The sequence below is a fragment of the Gymnogyps californianus genome, chromosome 9 (genome assembly GCF_018139145.2).
Source record: "Gymnogyps californianus isolate 813 chromosome 9, ASM1813914v2, whole genome shotgun sequence".
NCBI lineage: Eukaryota > Metazoa > Chordata > Aves > Accipitriformes > Cathartidae > Gymnogyps > Gymnogyps californianus.
Window position 1 is genome coordinate 2,626,700 of NC_059479.1, and position 18,979 is coordinate 2,645,678.

The window sequence follows — 18,979 nt, forward strand, 5'->3', positions numbered from 1 at the left end:
TAGCCTACAACGTGCCTCTTTTTTAATTAAGTGCGCAATGGTCCCCTTTATTGCCTTGTTCACGACGATAGCAATATCAAAATTTGAATAAAGAAAAATGATTTTAAAATGCCACAAAAAGAACAGGACTGGATCATCAGTGTATTTGCATGGACAATATAATATCACCAGTTCATGAAGATAAACTACATGGAAGATTAGTCTGAACTGCCAATTTCTTAAAATGTTTCTCATTTCTTGGTTATGGCTATTTTTGCAAATTTCCCTTTCAGAAATCACATTTCTTTCAAATCAGATCGTTGCCCTAGGGTTGTTGACCTTTATTTCGCCCATCTGGAAAACAAATGAAGCAGGAAGGATAACAATATGAGCCACTAATCAGAAGTGCTGTTTGTTTTTTTGGAAGCCTGATTTCCAACTTATGTATTTCCCCCTAAAGGCACTGCCAGCAATACACTGGATAACCGCTCTGCAAGGAGAACCAGCAGCTTGGCCAACAGTCTTTTTGTGGCATCTTATCAGTGGTGAAAAGAAGAAGGGGGAAAAAAAAAAAAAAGGCCAAATGAATAGTAAAAATGAATGCAGATGTAGCTGCAACAGAGTGGCTAAAGGGCCAGGTGAGGTACCTTGATATTGCTACTAGAGCCTTATCATTCCAGATTTGACCTAAGAAGTTTAATGGGAGGTTAACTAGAGTGACAGGCAAGGACAAAACAACCTATTATCATTAATTTTGGTCAAAGAGATGTAACATAAGAATATTTGTAAATAGAGTTACGGAAATAAGTACGCATGGGGAGGCGTTCATTAAGATGGCTGACCCAGAGGGAGAAAGAGCAGCAGCCAAACAGCGAACAAGGCAAACCAGTTTCGGTTTGTTTTTCTCACTAAGCAATGCTGACTCCCAAGATGTGCGTGCAGATAAATGGCACGTTTTGTTAGACTTGAAGAGGAATTTGTTAATTTGGAAGATCTGAGTCCCATAGTTCTAACTGGTGAATTTATGCGTTCAGTCATGCTGGAAATAAACCTGATTTGAGGGGATGATAGTAAGGCTTTAAATTTTTTATTATTAGAAATCTGTGGGTAGCGAAATCAATAGTTTTTAGGCAGCTCTGTTAGAAAGGGAATAATACATTTTAGTGTTCATTAAATGCTATTCTTTTCTCAATAATCTTATTGTTTTTCTCACCGCTACATGTCACCCAGGTATCGAATTAGCCTTAAAACACAGTGCAGGTCTTTGTGGAAAAACACTGCCAAAACCCCACGCAGCAGACCCATGAAGCAGCCATGGCTGAGCGAGCGCTACCTGACCACAGATGGAGAAAGGCGGTTTATCTAAAGAGAATAAGACTGGACCAAGGAAAAGAATTTGAGGAGACCAGCACTGACTCCTTCACTCGGCTGCCGTTGGGCCACACCGCTTGCTACCGGGAGCAGAGCCGAAGGGACCAGCGGTGGTTTGTAAGCACCGATGGAGATCTGCGCCGAGTTAAACCCATGCAGCTCTCGGGCTGCAGCACCAAACAGCAGAGCCATTACGTATGCAGCTCCTGTGCCTGCACACAACCTTGAATATCAGAATCTTCTTTGATGATAAATAGTATAAATGGTGGCTAGGACACCGAACTACCAGGGGATCGTTAGCATCTCCCTGTACCTGCCACTGAAGATGAGCAGAAGGGCTATTGGTGCAGAGCCCTCTCTGAAGAACAGACCGCCCGTATCCCATAATAGTAGATTCCATTTAAAAACAGCAAATGATAGGCAGAGGAATAATAAAACCTAGAAAATCATACCAAAATCCAGCAATACATCAAAGCCATTTTAATAGCTCTTAATACAGTCACTGACATAGCTACTGTACTTGCAAGGCTGGATGATGGAACAGGCAGAGGTTTCTGGTTTTACATTCATTTCATCCTAAAAGTTTCTGTTGCTTCTTGCATGTAAATTACAGATAATGATTGTGCTGACAAGAGGTTGCACTTAGCTGACTCTGCTATGAGGTAAAATTAGAAGAAAATACCTGGTTAAAAGAACTTTTCTCATTTTTTCCCCTTGGAAAAAAAAAAAAAGACAAGATGCAAGAAGTTAATTGCATAGGGCTTCTTATATCTCTTGGCTGGCTACTGAACCAGTGCCATAACTCAATGCTTCTGGATACTAAGAGAGGAAACGTTATTTGATGTAGTAGGGGCAATCCCATGCTTATCAAATCATCTTGCTTGCCTGTAAAGCTAAGCTCCAATTTATGATGTTTTATGAAGCCACAGATTGAGCTAAGGCTATAAAAATTGGGACTTAATATTCAGGAATAAAAATGCATAGAGTACCACTGAAGTGACATTTTTTTAAGGGACTTGTATCCTCCTTGCATTAAATATAACCAGAGAGTGTGACAATAATAGCATGCTGTCCACTGGAGAAAACACAAGACAAACAGCACAGGTTTGCCATTTCTAAAACACGGGTACTTGCTGCTGTGCATGTATTAAGGCAGAATGATGGGTCATATAATAGAACAATGGCTAATAAAGCACCATGCATCGTATGGCCCTTAGTGAGTTTATTTTCATTTTTAAACATTTTCCCTCTGAGAAAGCACAGAAAAGTCTCTCTAAGCACATCTGCCTGCCAGACAGGTTTCTTTTTCTTCAAGTGGCCAAACGCACAGAAAGAAACTGGAAATTTACCTGCAGCTGTTTTGAAAGCAGTCCTTTCATTTACTCACCTGAAGAAAAGGATGAGATTCCTTTTTTACGTGCTTGAAAAATGAAAATAAGAGAGATGGAAAATTTTCTAATCCATTCCTGCACTCTCCAGAACCACCACTGCATCTGACACACTTTCCCACCACCTTCCCTCACTGATCTTTTATTATAGTCATTAGGAGAAGACACCCAGCTACTTAAATTATATCTTTAAGGCTCTGGTAGAGCAAAGCACATAAATACCTGTTTAATATTAGACACCTATTGAGCAAAACATTTAAGCATTCACCTAACTTCCAAAGGTGTTCGTATGACTTAACGGCTGCTTAAATTATTGCTGCGGAGAGGTGAGGTTATTTACCTGCTTAATGTTAAGTGCACAACTGATGTAATCTTCTAAAACAAGGTTGAAAATCCTTAGGAAAAATTAACTAAGATAGCAATTACACAAGAATTGTTTAGAACATCACTTGATTTTTACTCTGAGATTTTGGGATCTAATTAAGAAGCAGGACTGATGTGTTCAAATCTGTCCTGCTGGCTGCCCAAGGGATTTGAGTGCTAACTTGCTTAAGCTCGTTTGAACAGTCCAGCCTTGATCATTAAAGGGATGTGCTAATGGCAGATACGGGCACCATGCAGTCTTAAGGAATCAAATGACTTAAAGCAGTGCAACACCTGAAGTCACTTGTAATATGATTTGAAGATATAAAAATGTTCAGTCTCTTAAAATGTCTTAAGGATATGCACAGATAGCCTCTTTAGGAGCAGCCTGTGCCAGGAAGAAGTTACTCCCCCAGCTGCTCATTAAAATCCGCTTGCTGGAGGTTTTGAACAGATCCGTTGGCAAAGCAGTCCAAATGAGCACTTTAATTCTCTTCAGGGGGGAAGAAAAAAAAAAAAACCCTCAGCTGGGGTAACTGGGACTAGTAATTCAAACAGTTTAAACCAACCTGGCTGAGAAGGACTAGGAGCATGAGCACACAGTACCTGATCAGAGGCTAACGGAGGAGGCAACCACTGGCAGGGAGAATGGCATTGACTAGCCTGAGTGGGTATCACTTCCACTGGTACGCATACCATGTTCCCGTTCCTGTTTCACGAGTCAATCATTTGTGTACTTAAAGCATTCACTACAACATAGGCCCAGAAGCACTTAAATATATTATTTTCAATTGTTTTTCCTCATTACATTATTATGACAGAAATTGCACAAGATCCTGGGGACACGGCACAGGGTTCAGGAGACTGGATCCTTTAGAACCAGCATCACTGTCCGTGACTCGCTATGAGACCCCAGCAAAATGGAATAGATTCCTTGAACCATCATTATGAATCTGCAAACCAAATTACCAGGTAAAACTCCTGGGTACAAATCCTGTCTGGGGTTGCCATTCCCTGGACGAAGCCCTGGCTCTGCCATGCGAGTTCGCTTGCACCGGGTTGAAATTCCACCTGCGGATGCAGAATCTGTGCCCGGCGAAAGAGGTGTTTGGGGCCAGAGGGTTATTTCTCGCTAACAGACAGAGGGTTACTGAGCAGGTGTCACAGGTATACTTCAGGTAATATTTTTGTTTCCTACATTTTAAAATTTGTGATATAGCTGTGTAGTCAGCATTTACAATCCACGATTTCCTTAACACTCTCTCCATGTGCTTCCCTGGATCTGACAGGGCTGATAAAAAAAAAAATCTAATCTATGCTGAGGCAGAAAAACAACTCACTAAAACACCGTCTAAAACAGGAGGTTTGAACTCATTGAAACTCTATTATATGCTTGAGTAACTCTTGGAACAATAGAAAGCTATGCATGATTATGTAGGCAAGTAGAAATATGCAAGGCAGATATTGTCCTTAGTGCCACACATTGAAGTCTCATCACTGGCCTGGATACCATCTTCTCTACGATTGTCCATTTGAGGCGGTCACGCCAGGTTAAGATGGTAACGACGCATCTTTAAGTCAGGTACTCCTGCTTATTAGGTGTTCAATTTGACTAAATGTAAACTTGGTATCAAAGCAAAAATATCAATGATGGATTATCCCTGCAGAAAGAGAAACTAAAGCTCTACGGCCATCTCAGCTCTGCAGAGTGAGTGCAAGATTTCAGAGGAGAAAATGGGCTGTTAGCCTGATGTACACTCAAAGGGCATCTTATCTCATTTCCATTGGATATAGTTTGCTTTGGGTCTCCAGAAGCCTGATCATACAGTAGGCACTTTCACTCCATTTCACTGTTTTGGTTTTTAGGGTTTTTTTAATTCCTCTTCAGTCTCCTCCTGTAGCGAGAGAAGCCTCTGGAGAAGACAACTTCCAATAACAAATCCCCACCACTGCTCTCTTATTTTGAGCAGATTTTCAGCTCATGTAAACTAGCAGAGCATTATTAGATATCAATGGACAAATACCAGTTGCTAGTAGCTTTGGGCCTCAGCTTAGATAAGAAATTTCAGTGACAAGTAGTCAATATGGTTCCATTTGACACACCTGAACAGGAGTCAGTTGTGCAGCTTCAACCGACGTTAATAAATTCAGCAAGTAGCAACCCTTCACAATAAGAGTGAAATCTCATATTAACCATCAGATGAAATAAATATTTAAACAAAACCCACAAAGCCAAACAACAAAAACCTTGAGAAAGGAACGTAAAATATTGAAAAAGATTGGAGTTCTAAGTGATGGGAACTGAAGGGACATTTAAGCCCGTGGGTGTACACTAATCACATTGAAAGAGGTGGATCCTTGAAGTAGCTCCCCTGTTTTCCTGGGTTTTTTCCCCCACTGCACAAAACCAGGAGGGGTACCAGCTCCAGGCAGGGTACTGCTGCGATCCAGACACAGTGAACTGGTGCCTGGGTGGCATGACTAGAGAAGACCACCCGGCCAAGCGCTCCTGTCTGCGGCCCACCCCAGCAGCACCCTTGGTCCACGGTGGCCGTAGTTGGGCTGGAGGAACAACCGCAGTTGTGCTGTTACTGCCCACCTTCCTCTGGCGTCTCTCAGATTTTGTTCCCACCCTTTTTTGGCCATTACCAGTTCCTTTGTTTGCTGCTAAAGCAGATAGAGAAGGCAATGGTGAAATGCAACAAAAAACAACCATAGAGCTGGAACAAAGGGGGAGAGAGGGGAAAGGGCTGGAAGAATGAGTGGAAGAGATTTGGGGTGAAAATATGGTGTCTTGCATCTGCCGTTTTCCAAAGAGCCTTATAATTTACACTTTACAATTTTCTAGCAAGTACACTGGATTGTCAGACTTGATAACTTTATCAGAAAGTTGTGATAATTAGTATTTTTCTTAAAGTCTCTGCTCTCTTGAGACAATGGATTTATGTTATCTATATGATCTCCATTAATCTCAGCTCTCTTGCTTTTAAAAAAAAAAATATGGTCCTCAGGTTTTCAGAGAAAAGATTTATAATATGATCCTTTAAGGACATGGAAAAAGAGAAAGCAAGTAACTGGCTTTTTCTTTTTAAGCCAAAGTCCTAATCTGGTGGAGACCTGACTAATCATTTCTATGCACTTGATGATGGGGTTTTGTTACATGCTGCCAGCAAGCATAGCATTGGAAAGGCAAATGGGTAAAGGGAAAACCATCAGTAGTAATAATGTCTCTAAATTCCCAAACAAATTTGCATGGGTATAGTGGGAGAGGTCGCAACTCTTTTGTATAATTCATTATATATGTAGCTCACACATTCGCACCTGCAAGTCACACAGATACCTGCCTGATCTCTCCACCTGGGCATGGAAGTGCAAACTGCACAAGCACACTAACTCAGAGTTTGTATGAACTCTGTAAGGAATCCGGTTTTCAAACTCTACGTTGTCTCCTATTACCTTGTAAGAAGGATGACTGATGGTCATACCAGCACTGTCACCAGTGGAGTGACGGTCATGGAGGCAGAGCTCTGTCCCGGGTGTTTTCATCCTACGGAAAGAGCCGTATGGAAACCCTGCGCACAGCAGAGTGCCTGTGCCACCTTGTTGTGGTTGCAGCCCTCTAAGAAAAAATCCAGCATCTGTAATTAGCAAAGAGCAACGCTGAGCACAGAGTTTGCACAGGCTGTTTCCTCGGGTAGTTCAGATGTAGCTCACGTTATTTTTCTCTTAGGTAGAAAACTCCAATCAGGGAGGAGATCCTGGGGTGTTTTTGGTTTTAGTCACTCTCATGTCTTATTTCAACTAAGGAATGAAGTACAACTGCTCATCAGCACGGTGTACATAAATATACGTATCACCTAGCTATGCAAAAGCCTGCCTGCAACTGTTCAATAAACCAGAAAAGCACTACCTTCATTCAGGTAGTCCATCATTTTAGAAACCCAAAGAGTTTATAGAAACGATTGTCAAAGACCCCATCATTTTGCAGTTAGTATAATTAATAAGGTGTGCACAAAATCTAAGAGTGTTTTAACACATGTTTTCAGTTGAATTGCATTATTGTTATGTTATAATAAAAGAGAGCCACATGTTAACAGAACACCAGGGACCCAATCTGATGCAACTGTTAAACATCAATAGGAAAATCAGAGGGGAAAAATCAAGTTTCCTTTAAAATCATTTTGATTTTCAAGAGCTGTGACTTTTATTTAGTAGATTTTGTGAAAGAGCCTCTGTTTATAAAAATTATCGGGTAGTGTTGGCTGTCAGAAAACATAAACAGGCAATTAGTGCAATAAGTAGAACCATACAATGAACTCCTCCTGGCAGTCTCCTATCTGGAGCCAAGCAAGGCCCCAATTTGATGAACGGTTAGGCATGTGTTTAAGTCCACAAGATCATCCTCGGAATCTACTCCGACTCCTCACACATTAAAGTGCATGCAAGTGGTTTGTAAAAGCTCAGAAATATCTCGGGGAAGTGGGATTGCAGGGACAGTCAATGATTTCGTTGTGGTGTGGCACCACCTAAAAGCTGTTTCAGAAAGCCTCCTGGAAGCGTAAAAAAGTCCTGCGTGCAGTTTGGATTAACTTTCATGGATATGGCCTATTTGGTGGCCTTGGAAAGACTGTTTACTTCTTTGTCTCCCTACTCTCCACCCAAGTTCCATACTGCATTTTTCCTACTGAGTCTCATTGGTGGAGATAGCCGGCTCTGCCATGAAATAATAATGAGTTTCAGCCTTTCTAGCGAACGTGGGCTTTTGCTCTGTGGAAATATATGAAGGACAAAACAGCCCTAACAAGAGAAATGCGATTAACTGCACAATGTCACCCAGTTATCTTCATTTCTTCCACTCTATAAAAAAATCAATGGACCTAATTTCTTGCATGAAAACCTGACCATCGGTGTGTTCTGAAACTGCTCTCATTATCTTTGCTCCAGACCTGTACATCATCTCCTGCACGTGTACAATCCTTAGAGTTACTCTGATGCACCCAAAGGCAGCGAAAAAACCCACTAAAATTAGCTCCCTCTGTGATGCTTTAATGTGTCTTGGGAATTATTTTGAGGACGACTGGGCAGGACGAATACATGTGGCACTCTGGCCGCCTGCCCCAGTATTGCTCCCAAAGGACAGGTTTCCTGAGCTTATTCCCAGAAACAGGGGGTGTTGTAGGAGGCACACGAGGGATGCTGAAACAGAGATTTGTGGATGGATTATTCTGAAACTGAGCTGTTCCTAAGGAGTTCTCACAACAGGCGAAAATTCTGGAGAAAACTTCTCATCTATTGATGAAAAAGTGGACAAAATTCTTCAACAGAGGAATCAGTGCTGTCAAGAAGGACGTCCTTTCTTCCTCCCTCTCCAAATAACGCATACAACTAAATCTTCTCCTAACACAGGTCCACCAAAGCCAGGGCAGTTATTCCTACTGGCACCTTGTGTGTGCCAACATAGGTCTTGGTTTTTATGTGAGTTGAAGGGAAGCACCAAGACTTAGATCTGACAATAATAAATAACAACGACCGACTCCTTGCTTCAGTGACTTCTTACTAACTTGAAGCACTGAAGAACCATCTTCTCAAATCTATATGATCAGACAGCTATACCTCCCAGGAAGGTAAATGCGGGAACAGGACTCTGCATGACCTTCATTAGCCGGGAAGCAGAAGGTGGGCTGACTTTTGCCACCATGCTCCTTCCCATCCCTCTGTGTTCTGTACATACTAGAAGCTGACCTAACTAGTTCATCCCGACTCTAATTGGAGCCTTTATATTAAATGCAAAGGTACTTATAACCTACACTTAAAAAGGACGCGAGTCAGGCAATGAGGCACAACACTTAAACTCCGCTCATCTATAATATATATTCCTATGTACAGAAAGCATGGACAGTGTCAAATGAAACACGCAATTAGTCCTCCTCTAACAGTGAGCAGTTCAAACTGTAACATCATGCCAACCGTGATTAAGAGTGATACAGCACATCATCATTGTCAACACTATTCAACCAATGTAAACCTTAGTTAGAAATGCACTTGTCAGAGAAAAATGCGCCTTTGATTTCTATTACACTTTCCCCAGTAATTGCTGTCATCAGTGGCAGGTTATTATTACAGTTGAATAGAGTTTCAGTAATTACTTTTGCACAGATTCTAACAGCTTTTAGATTGAATGATATTCTGACAGTTTGAATACTCTTGACAACAATTACCTTTTTCCTGGTTAACACTGATTCAGGAAAATTAAAAATTAAATCTGTTCAGAGGAAACACTTATGTATGGCACTAGTAAGTGGGTTGATACAAAAATGTGTAAATTACAGAATGACTTAGAATAAAAGTTCTTTTGCTCTTCCTCTTATGCTTTTAAAAAAATCAGCACTTAGGGTACATGCAGTACATGCTGGTTAGATTACCAGTAAATGATGTGAAATAATGTAAAGCACTTCTAAATCTACTTCCTACTGATCAGCTTGAAATGGAGAAAACACTATTATGGAGGAAGGCTTGTTGCTCCCACCCTAATTTTTGTCTTTGGTAACAGTCAGATAATGGCTTTTTGCTCTCAAACCATTATTCTTAATCTCGCATCACCCAGATTACTTAAAAAAAACCCCAACCAACAAACAAGCAAACTGTCTTACTGTGGTAGCCTCAAAAAAAGCAGCATGTTTGTTATTTCTGAAAAAATTATCTAATATTGCAGGGGTCATAACTCAAATGGCTTGATTAAAAAAAAAAAGTCTCATGCACAGAGCTCTCCAATTTAATTTCCCTCTTTGACAGTATAACTGGCCTTGTGGATAAGGGAGGCACAGTCGATGTGATACATCTTGTTATTAGTAAGCTTTCTGATACTGTTTCACATGACGTTCTCATAATAAAACTAAGAAAATATGGTCTAGAACTAGATAAAATTACCATAAAGTGGAGGGAACAATTGGCTGAAAAACTGCTCTCAAGGAGTAGTTATCAATGGTTCACTGTCAAACCAGGAGGAAATTTCAGGTGCGATTCCTCAGGGATCTGTCCTTGCTCCAGCTGTGTTCAATATTTTCATAATGACTCAGTTAAAGGGAAAAAGAGATTACATTTATAAAATTTGCAATGTTGAGGAGCTGGGATGGTGGGAACCCTTGGGAGGTCTGGATCAAAATCCAAGAAGATATTAACAGTTTGGAGTGATGGTCTGAAATTAAGATGAAATTCAATAAAGCCAAGTGTAAAGCATTACACTTACAGAGGAGAAATCAAATGCAAATGGGAAACTGCCAGTAAGGGAGCTGTATTACAGAGAAGAGTTTCAAAGTTATAGCGGCCTACGAGCTCAGTATCAAACAAAGGAATGAAACTGCTCCAGAAAAGGTAATTTCAGGGATTTGTTATCAAGAGCATCTTACATGAGACCCCTGTGGTAATTATCCTACCCTCGTTAAGATGGGGCCTCAGCTAGAATGCTGTGTCCCATCTTGAGCTCATATTTTTAAAAAAGGTGCAAAGAAACTGGAAAGAATTAAGCAAAGTCCAACTGAGAACAGCAAGAACAGTCAGGGGTGAAGAAGTATGACTCATGGGAATAGGATGATGCTCCTTAGTTTAATAAAGAGGAAATTAGGGAGAGGTATAATTAACAGACTTCCAGTTGCTGAAAGCCTACCGTTAAAAGCGTGCTGATTAACTGCCCTTGATATCCTCCAGAAGAAAAGTCAGAAAGAGACTTTTTTTTTCCCCCCCCACAAAGAGGTTTAACACATATGTTTTGAGATTTGAAGACAATTTCCATGACACGAAAACATACAGGAGATGACATGCACAAGCTTCTTCCCCTGTAGAGAAAGGAGGGCAGCATCAGCACAGCCCCGGTGCTGGGGGCCACCGGAGCTTCGCTTGCTCCAGGTCAGCAGGAGGAGCAGTAAATTCAGAGATGGAAACTACCAAAGGAGAATTACTAACGATAAAGACAAAAAAACCCCATAGTCCCTGTGGAGCAAGAGACGAATGTTAAACTCAACTCACCTAGCTACCATGCTGGCGAAAACACACATTTAAAGAGCCCTAGAAACATTGTCAATACGCATATAGAAAGGATGGGTCAGAGCATTCAGAATGATAAGACATATCCGCAACTCGTGACATCTTTTAAGATTTTCCTTCCAGAATTTATTTCCCTTCTACTTTCTAAGTTTTTCATCATCAAATCACATTTTCAATATTTCTTCTGCCTCCGTATTAAAAAGTACCAAGATTCTGTAATATCCCTTTTTACGATATCAACTTTAAGAAAAACAAATTGTACAAGACTTACAATTGGATCATAACAGGTGGTGACACTGAACTAATTGGAGAATATTTATTGTCTGTTACCTTAGTTTAATTGGCTTGATTAAAAAAGATACAATATATTACTGGAGAAAAAGAGTCATAATAAATAAAACCCACACTGCTCCACCTCTTCTTGCCTTTGACCAGGCAGCATTCTTGTCCAACCTGGTGCAACCTGCGAGGAAAGGCAGCTTTCAGATAGCATTGAGTAGGGGCTCATTGGTTTCTGGTCACTGGATGTCATTTATTCCCACTGAAATGGGGGCAAAAGGGCAAGGAGCGGGTGAAGCCTCAGCTCCTCCTCCCCACCCATCCCAGCCAACGTGCATCGTTCACGGCATAGGAGAGAGACGCTGCTCTACGTATGGAGTCTGTTGCAAAGCTGCAATTGAGCCTTTAGCTTTTGACGCTATTACCTAGCTCTGATCTACGTGCGTATTAAAATATCATCGTCTTTTTTTCCGCTCATTAGAATTATAGATTTAGTTTATTGTTACACTTTCCATAGAGCCTTCTCTTTTTATTAGCATTGTACAATCGGTACAAAAGCAAAATTTAGTCCTTTCAGGGAGCTGAAAGGAAGCAATCTTTTACATGACAAATCCAACATTATCATATGTAAACCTCATTTACTATGTAATGTCTTCCTGTTTCCAGTTCATTAATTGAATGAAACCTATTTTCACATTCTGGTAGGCAGCAGTATTCTCCACCTAACATAAATGGTGCTTTGGGGGCGGGGGAGGGGGGGGTGGGTGGAATGTAATGCTGGAAAATATTTAACATAATGATTGGTCAAAAAACGTATGGATTTCTGAAAAAAAAAATATTTTCAGTACGCTTCTCAAAAATAAAAAAAACGTTGGCTGGAGTCTGCAGCTAATATCAAATTTGTTTTTATCAGATTAGCAACCACAACATAACTATTTAATCTTTCATAAAGCGAGCAATCTGACTTGAGTAAACATTATTGCATTGCTCTCATCGGCCCAAGGAGCGAGCTGAGGCTCGAGGCAGAGCCCATGCCTGTACACAGGGGGACCACCCTGCCTCACGTCATGGCTACAGATGTCCCCAAAACAACAAAACCACTGAATCTGACGCAACACAACTGTGAATTGCTGAGAGTAGAGATACTATATATAGTCCCCTATTCAGGGATGGAGTACTGATATCTTGTTTATCATCTTAAAGCTTTCACCACAGTGCTCTTCCATTTAGAAGAATATTTTTCTGCCCCACAAAGTCATACCAGTGAGAGCATCTCAATACACTTACTGCAAATTCCAAGAAAAGTACCCTGACTGTTAAGTCTCCTTCATATATACAGAACATTTTAAAAGTTCACAATTAAAAATGGCTTCTGCCCAGGATGAGGGTAAGCCACAGGTCTACTTCTGCATTACAGATGTAACATAGGTGATCATTTAGAAGTGATATGACAGAAGTGTCTTAGCTATATTAATTAAGACCAGACTACCCAGCTATTAAAAAAAAGTGTTTTATAAACTTTTGTAAAGGTAATTTCTTCTATGCTGCTGCCTATGGTTTTGCCTGCCTTGCTTCAGAAAAACCATGAAACTACACCAAAGCTTGGCTTAAAATCTGCCTCAAGTCATGCCACAATCATCTATTGTTTCCTTATCAAGGCATTATCCCACCTACCTCAGCCGGTTTACCCAAGCCAAAGTTGTGCAGCATATTTGGACAGAAACTTGCCTGGTAAACTACCACTCTTTAGTCTTCATTGTGTATTAAAATGACACTTGTAATGCCCAACTACGCTACTATAAATATGTATGGATAAACACAACCAAGGAGAGTTCAAATTGCAGCTTAATTTATAATACGCAACACTTTTGGAGATTCAAGACTAATGTTTGTAATTGAAAGACATTGACAATCATTTTGTTGTTTTTTTCTCACAAGAAAATCTATAGCCCTGAAGGAACAATAGCAATAGAGGTCCTCCCAGGTTCCAGACCTATTCCTTTAGAAAAACAACTATTTTTTTAAGTTCCATTTAGGTCCAAGGAAAAAAGATTTTAAAAATACCCAGCTGGAAGAGGACTCACTAAAAACAACTCTTGTTTCTTATTTGCATTAATGTGGTATGAAAAACAAGAAAACACTGATGACATTTGTCTATAGCACAAAGTAAAACAGCATCACCAACACACAGGAGATCACGCTCTCACAGGCGAACCAGAGTAACAGAAAAGGAATGAAACGATGAAGAACAAACTTCAAGGTCTTGCCTTCAGCCCACAAGAGAAACGTCTGGGCTGGATATTGAGATCTCAGCAGCCCAAAGTGGTGTGCGGACACCAGCAGGGTTTTAGGCTCTGGTACCACAGCTTCATCTGCATAATGCAAACAAGCCAAACAAAACTGATATTAAAATGAGAAAAATTGGCAATTCAAAATTGCCTACTACATCCCTTGTCTTTTTGACCTCAATCCAAAGCCTTTATAAGCCAAAGAAAAGACAAGCTCACAATTAGTGAATATGACCAGTTAATGGGTCTATTCTGAACGAGCTTTTAAATAAAACAATAAGCAAGCCTGGGAAAAAGCAACTTACTGGACTATCTGAGGCCAATTTCTTTTAAGCACAGGTCATGTTATTTTAAAATCAATTCCTTTCAGCAATTGTTTCATGAGGACTACGTCATTCCAGAGGGAATGAACCCAAAACCTCTTATTGCCAAACAACTTAATCTTGGTGCATCTAGAACTATATTTTCTTCAAATAAAACTAATTCATAATATGGGTGGATTTGTTGTTTTTCTTAACAAAAATGTTCCCTGACAACTTCAAAAACAAATTACATATAGGAAAAAAAAGTTCAGTTACAAAGCTTTTCGAAGAAATCCACAGAGCTATAACAGTACAGAATGGCTTGCTAAGAAAAATGAAACTGCAGCTGACTGGAAGGAAAAGAAAACAGAAATAGACAACTCCAAAATGTTTCTGAATAGCCAAGTTGCCAAATGCTGGCAAATTGAAAAGCTAGAAAACATTCCCCAAAAAGTAACTCCTTATCCCCTTCTTGCCATCTCATAACCTCACCAGAATTCAACTCGTGCTTGCAATCCAATGCCATAATAAGTATTTTCAATCCCATTCATACCAAACAAAATTCCAAGATGAGGAACAGGGATGGTGGGAGCATCTCTATTAGGCAGCACGTTGTCAGATAGCATCGAGCACCCACAGCCTTACTGCCCTCCCTAACCCCCAGGTAAGGACCAGTACAGCCCAGTAGCCCCACACTCACCCAGGCTGTGCCCAGCATAGCTCCCTGAATCCCTCTCCTCTTGCTCCCCGGCAGCAGACTTGTTTCTCTCCCTATTCCCCACAGCTGATTGCAGCTGAAACAAGGACTCTCCCAGCTGTTTGCCATGAGACTGAATAAAGGAGTTGCATTTGTAACCCTTTAACATGCATTAGACACAAGTAGTGAGAATTGTAACAACCACTAGTTATCCTCCAGGATTCCTTAGTCACAAAATCATCTCTTTGCCTATGGCATAGTTTAAGTGAAGGCCCTAAGCGTGCTGATCATCTTGTTTTAGCATCTAGTGTGCCAGGAGTGTCTGATTAACAGCTTTCCATCCCTATTCAAGTATCTTTGTTAGGAGTAAGTCTTTGCTCTTTTAGATCCTGATCCAAAGCCTTTCAAAGTAATTGAAAAGTCTTCTATTGATGGGAAGGAGAGTGCGCCCTTGCTAATTGTTCCTTTCACGTTAGAGTGAAAACAAATTCTTCGGCTTTCATTTTAAATCCATGAAGTTCAATCCCTGGATATATTGGACCCTGATTTTAAGAACACTGATGAGGAGGGGAGAGGAAGGGGAGGATGAAGCCCAGGACAGAGGGCTGTGCGTAGGCTGCAAGTTATGTATGCTACACAGGCCATGCGGTAATGCTTGATACATCGCACGGCTTGGATTTTACTATCCAGAAAGGCTCCAAATGTTGCAGGGTTCAGAAGTTCACAGCATGCTGCATTTAAAATACTCATTGCTCGCCAGCAGACCTGAGCTCAGAAAGCCACTCTGATGCTCCCCAATAGCTGCTTACTGTGAATAATTCTTTTCTCCCCAGGAAACTGATTTTTTAGTTTGCTATTCTCCCAGACTGAGGTGTCATCTCTGTTCAAGGCAGAGGCGCGGATGGAGAAAAGTGGGAGGTCTAGAGAGCATGCAAGCTTTGGTTTGGGGTGTCTCAGTGCCAAAAAAAGTTTTGAGAAATCACAAGATGCTTATTCAACACCAAGAAATGTGGCTGGTGAACTGAAATGGGGAATTCTGATGGCAATTAAAAGTTAAGCACACGTGTTACAGTGATAATGGAATTTTACAAAGACCTTAAACAAAAAACCCCACAATTAATGTAATTTTTTAGAAAACTGAGTTTTAGCTGAGTACATATCACTGCAGCTTCACAGCACCGTCTCCCAGGATGGCAAACCCAAGAAAAGCTCCATGATGGGGGATAACTAAAGGCTGCCTTTGAAACGACTAATGCCTTTGCTCTGCGAAGGAGATGAACTGGCTGAAACTAATAGATATTTCCATCTATAGGTTAAAAAAGCCTATGTAAACGTAACAATACAAATAAATACAGATCTATAAGAGGGGGGAAAGCAGCAGTAGCACATGGCTGATGTTGTGGGAAGCCAGGAGAGAGCATGGTCGGCAGGAGGGGTCCCCAGCCTGTGTGTTCGAGGACAGCAGACTGCTCTGGAGAAACCATCCGTCCCACCATGACATAAATACTGCTATTTTGGCAGAAGAAGGAGAATTCGTAAAGGGAGAAATACATAAAGTGCAATAATAACTTAGAAACATACCTTAAAAAAATGCCTTCTTACAATGAAATCATTTTTCTTCCCTCCACAAAGAGGGATTTCACCCCGGAGTTGTTTCTAAAAGATGGTAAAACATAACAGATGAATGTTGCCTTGCATAAGGAACACACACATGCATTTAAATCACTTATATTTTACTTTTTTATGATGCAATTGTGAATTGTGTTATTTTGCATTTGTAATTAGAGGTTGAAACAGATGGTAAAGGCTTGGTTTAAAGTGATGTACTGGAGTATGCGGCTCTGTGTATCAGGTCTCCTGCTCCACCAAGTGCAGAGGATGGAAACCCTACCAGGAGATGGTCAAATAGTGGAGTGTTTGTTGCACATCAAAGTACGCTGAAAAGTACCAGAACGGAGTTTCTAGAAAGTCAATAAGCATTTGTGAAAATCTATTCTTTCTTTTCCGAAAAAGCAGTCTTACAGCGTTCTCACTACCCTGCTCTAATTTTGGCAGTTGGGGTATTTATGTTTCAAGAGATCTAACACTGTATAATTAATACAGTGGGAAGAGAAAAAGATAAATAATGTTTCTAAAATGGCATAAGTGGGTTTAAAAATCGTATTGCTTGCTGTCTTGGAGGCTGAGGACTTAGAGAAGAAGCTGACACAGAGACTGAAGTACGCAGAGGTCTCACACCAGCTTGCCCTTTTTCTGAAGTCAATGAAATTGCACCAGCCAAAACCCTAGACCGGGGCTGCTGCTTCGGTTCAGGGCCTGTTGCAAAAGGAATAAAAAGCTATTATTTTCTGAAGGCTGTTCTTTATGGAACTATTGGGTGATTTCAGTTCATTTTAGCGTACCAATGTCCCTGTCACGGAGGATCTGCTGCAGATTATTTGATGGAGTATAATGACCTTTCCAAAGGTCTGACGAGACATCTTACAGAATTCTGCTGCAGGAATATATCAGACCTATTCCGAAGCCCCATAAAGTCAATGAGATGACCCACAGTTACTTTTGTGGCTTTTCTATCAGATTCTTAAATTTCTATTTTGTATTACCGTATAGGTCAAGAGAAGCATTGCTCGGGACAACGTCAAGCCCATTCTAAGATGCAGTAGCATTTTTAACACCAAAAAAACCCCCCAAACCAAACCACAAAAATAAAGGGATAAGACGTCTCAGCAGCACATGGGGAAGCAGCCAAGTTTTTTATGCATGCATCAGATTTTGCTCTGAATAGGTCAGTTTTATGCAGCTCAGTTAAACCTAGCCAACATCAAGCAGGGGATCAATAATAGCACAAATACGGTGTCTCTACTCGTATTTGCAAACTTACAAAACAGTCTCCAAATTAAGAGAAAACAGGCTGAGGTCAGAAAGCTCACAGCATCGTAACATTATTCCTTGACAGTAGAAGCAGCATAACTGCAAACCTTGTCAAATAGTTTGTTTTCCACAGAACACCACTTAAAGAGCTAGAAATGCTTCAAACATCAAGAAATGTGAATTCACGTCACTGCTATGAAACTGAAAATGTAACGTGACCTTTGAGAAACATGAAAATACTGTTCTGTGAATATTGAAAGCTGAGCATCAAAGCTGGAAACAACCCCAGTAGTCTTATTTTCCAGCCTGTGGGCAACCACAGTATACTCTGGTGGCTCAACATTTTTTAAATAGGGTGAGCTAGATCCAGATTTCTTATATTAAAATCAAGAAACGCCACAACAACCAAAAAAGCTCCATTTTTGTGCTATAGTTTCAGGTCACCAGAGCTGTGCAAGGTGAGTAAGGTCTGAAAGCTGTTCTGACGCAGCAGAAGACCAGGTCGTTTCCTCCTACTTGTTGGTCATGTTCTTGGACCGCAAGACTGACCTTCCCTCAGTCCTCCTCCATCAAGAGCTCAGCAATTTTGGGGGGAGCTGAGATCAGGTCTGCAATTTCTTTGAGCTTCCTGGAAATTCTGCTGCTAAACTGATTTTTCTAAGCCACCAGGTGACTTAGAAGAGAGTTTGTTGTTGGTACTACATGGCATTCGTGGTTCTTGGGTGATTAATGCCATCATTACCAGCATCACTGTATGGTTTAGACAGCTGTGGGAGCAAAACCAGAAATGGTACAAGGCTCTGGGTGTATCCCTGAAGCCTCTGAGTTCAATGTGAGTGTGCAACTTTTCCAACTCTGTCCTACCGTGCCACCATCATTTAAAGCAGACATTATTTTCCCTCTCATTTAAAGTACTTATCTACTTTGTTTCTGGGTTTTTTTGAAAGCAAGTTCGTTGTAGATAAAGCTAAATCATTTACAAATGACACAATCTTTAAGCAATCTCACAAACCAGAAGAACTATATAGCTGGAAAAGCATAAACTCCTAAACTACAAAGTGGTCATCTTGGTACTGCTTTTGGTGACAAGGATAGCATGTGTATTTTACCAGAATCCTAACAACAGGACTGTGAGCCAGCAATCCTTCCAACTCTCATCAGGAAAATCCCTCCAGAACCACCCAAATTCATCATTAATTCAAACAGATGAGATCTCATAACAATGAGCTCCTTTAAGTTTTATCCTTTTGCTACTTTAGTCTGATAATAAGATTTTACAATGAACTACCAATAAGGACATACAAATCTCTTTTGAAAACCACGCCATCCGTTACCTACTGAGGGCTAAACGTTAGCTAGCACACGTATCCTTTTTAACTTGAATATTCAGATTCTGTGAGT

General features: G+C 40.6%; 1 long non-coding RNA gene across 1 annotated transcript in view; it reads right to left on the reverse strand.

Annotated features, from left to right (window-relative positions):
- Positions 1–11,425: 11,425 nt before the first annotated feature.
- Positions 11,426–18,979, reverse strand: part of LOC127019831 (uncharacterized) — a 28,511-nt gene continuing 20,957 nt past the window's right edge. The window contains exons 4-5 of the long non-coding RNA XR_007766982.1: positions 16,289–16,363; positions 11,426–11,604 (exon numbers count right to left, since the gene is read on the reverse strand). This is a non-coding gene — a long non-coding RNA (uncharacterized LOC127019831). The remainder of the gene's footprint in view (positions 11,605–16,288; positions 16,364–18,979) is intronic.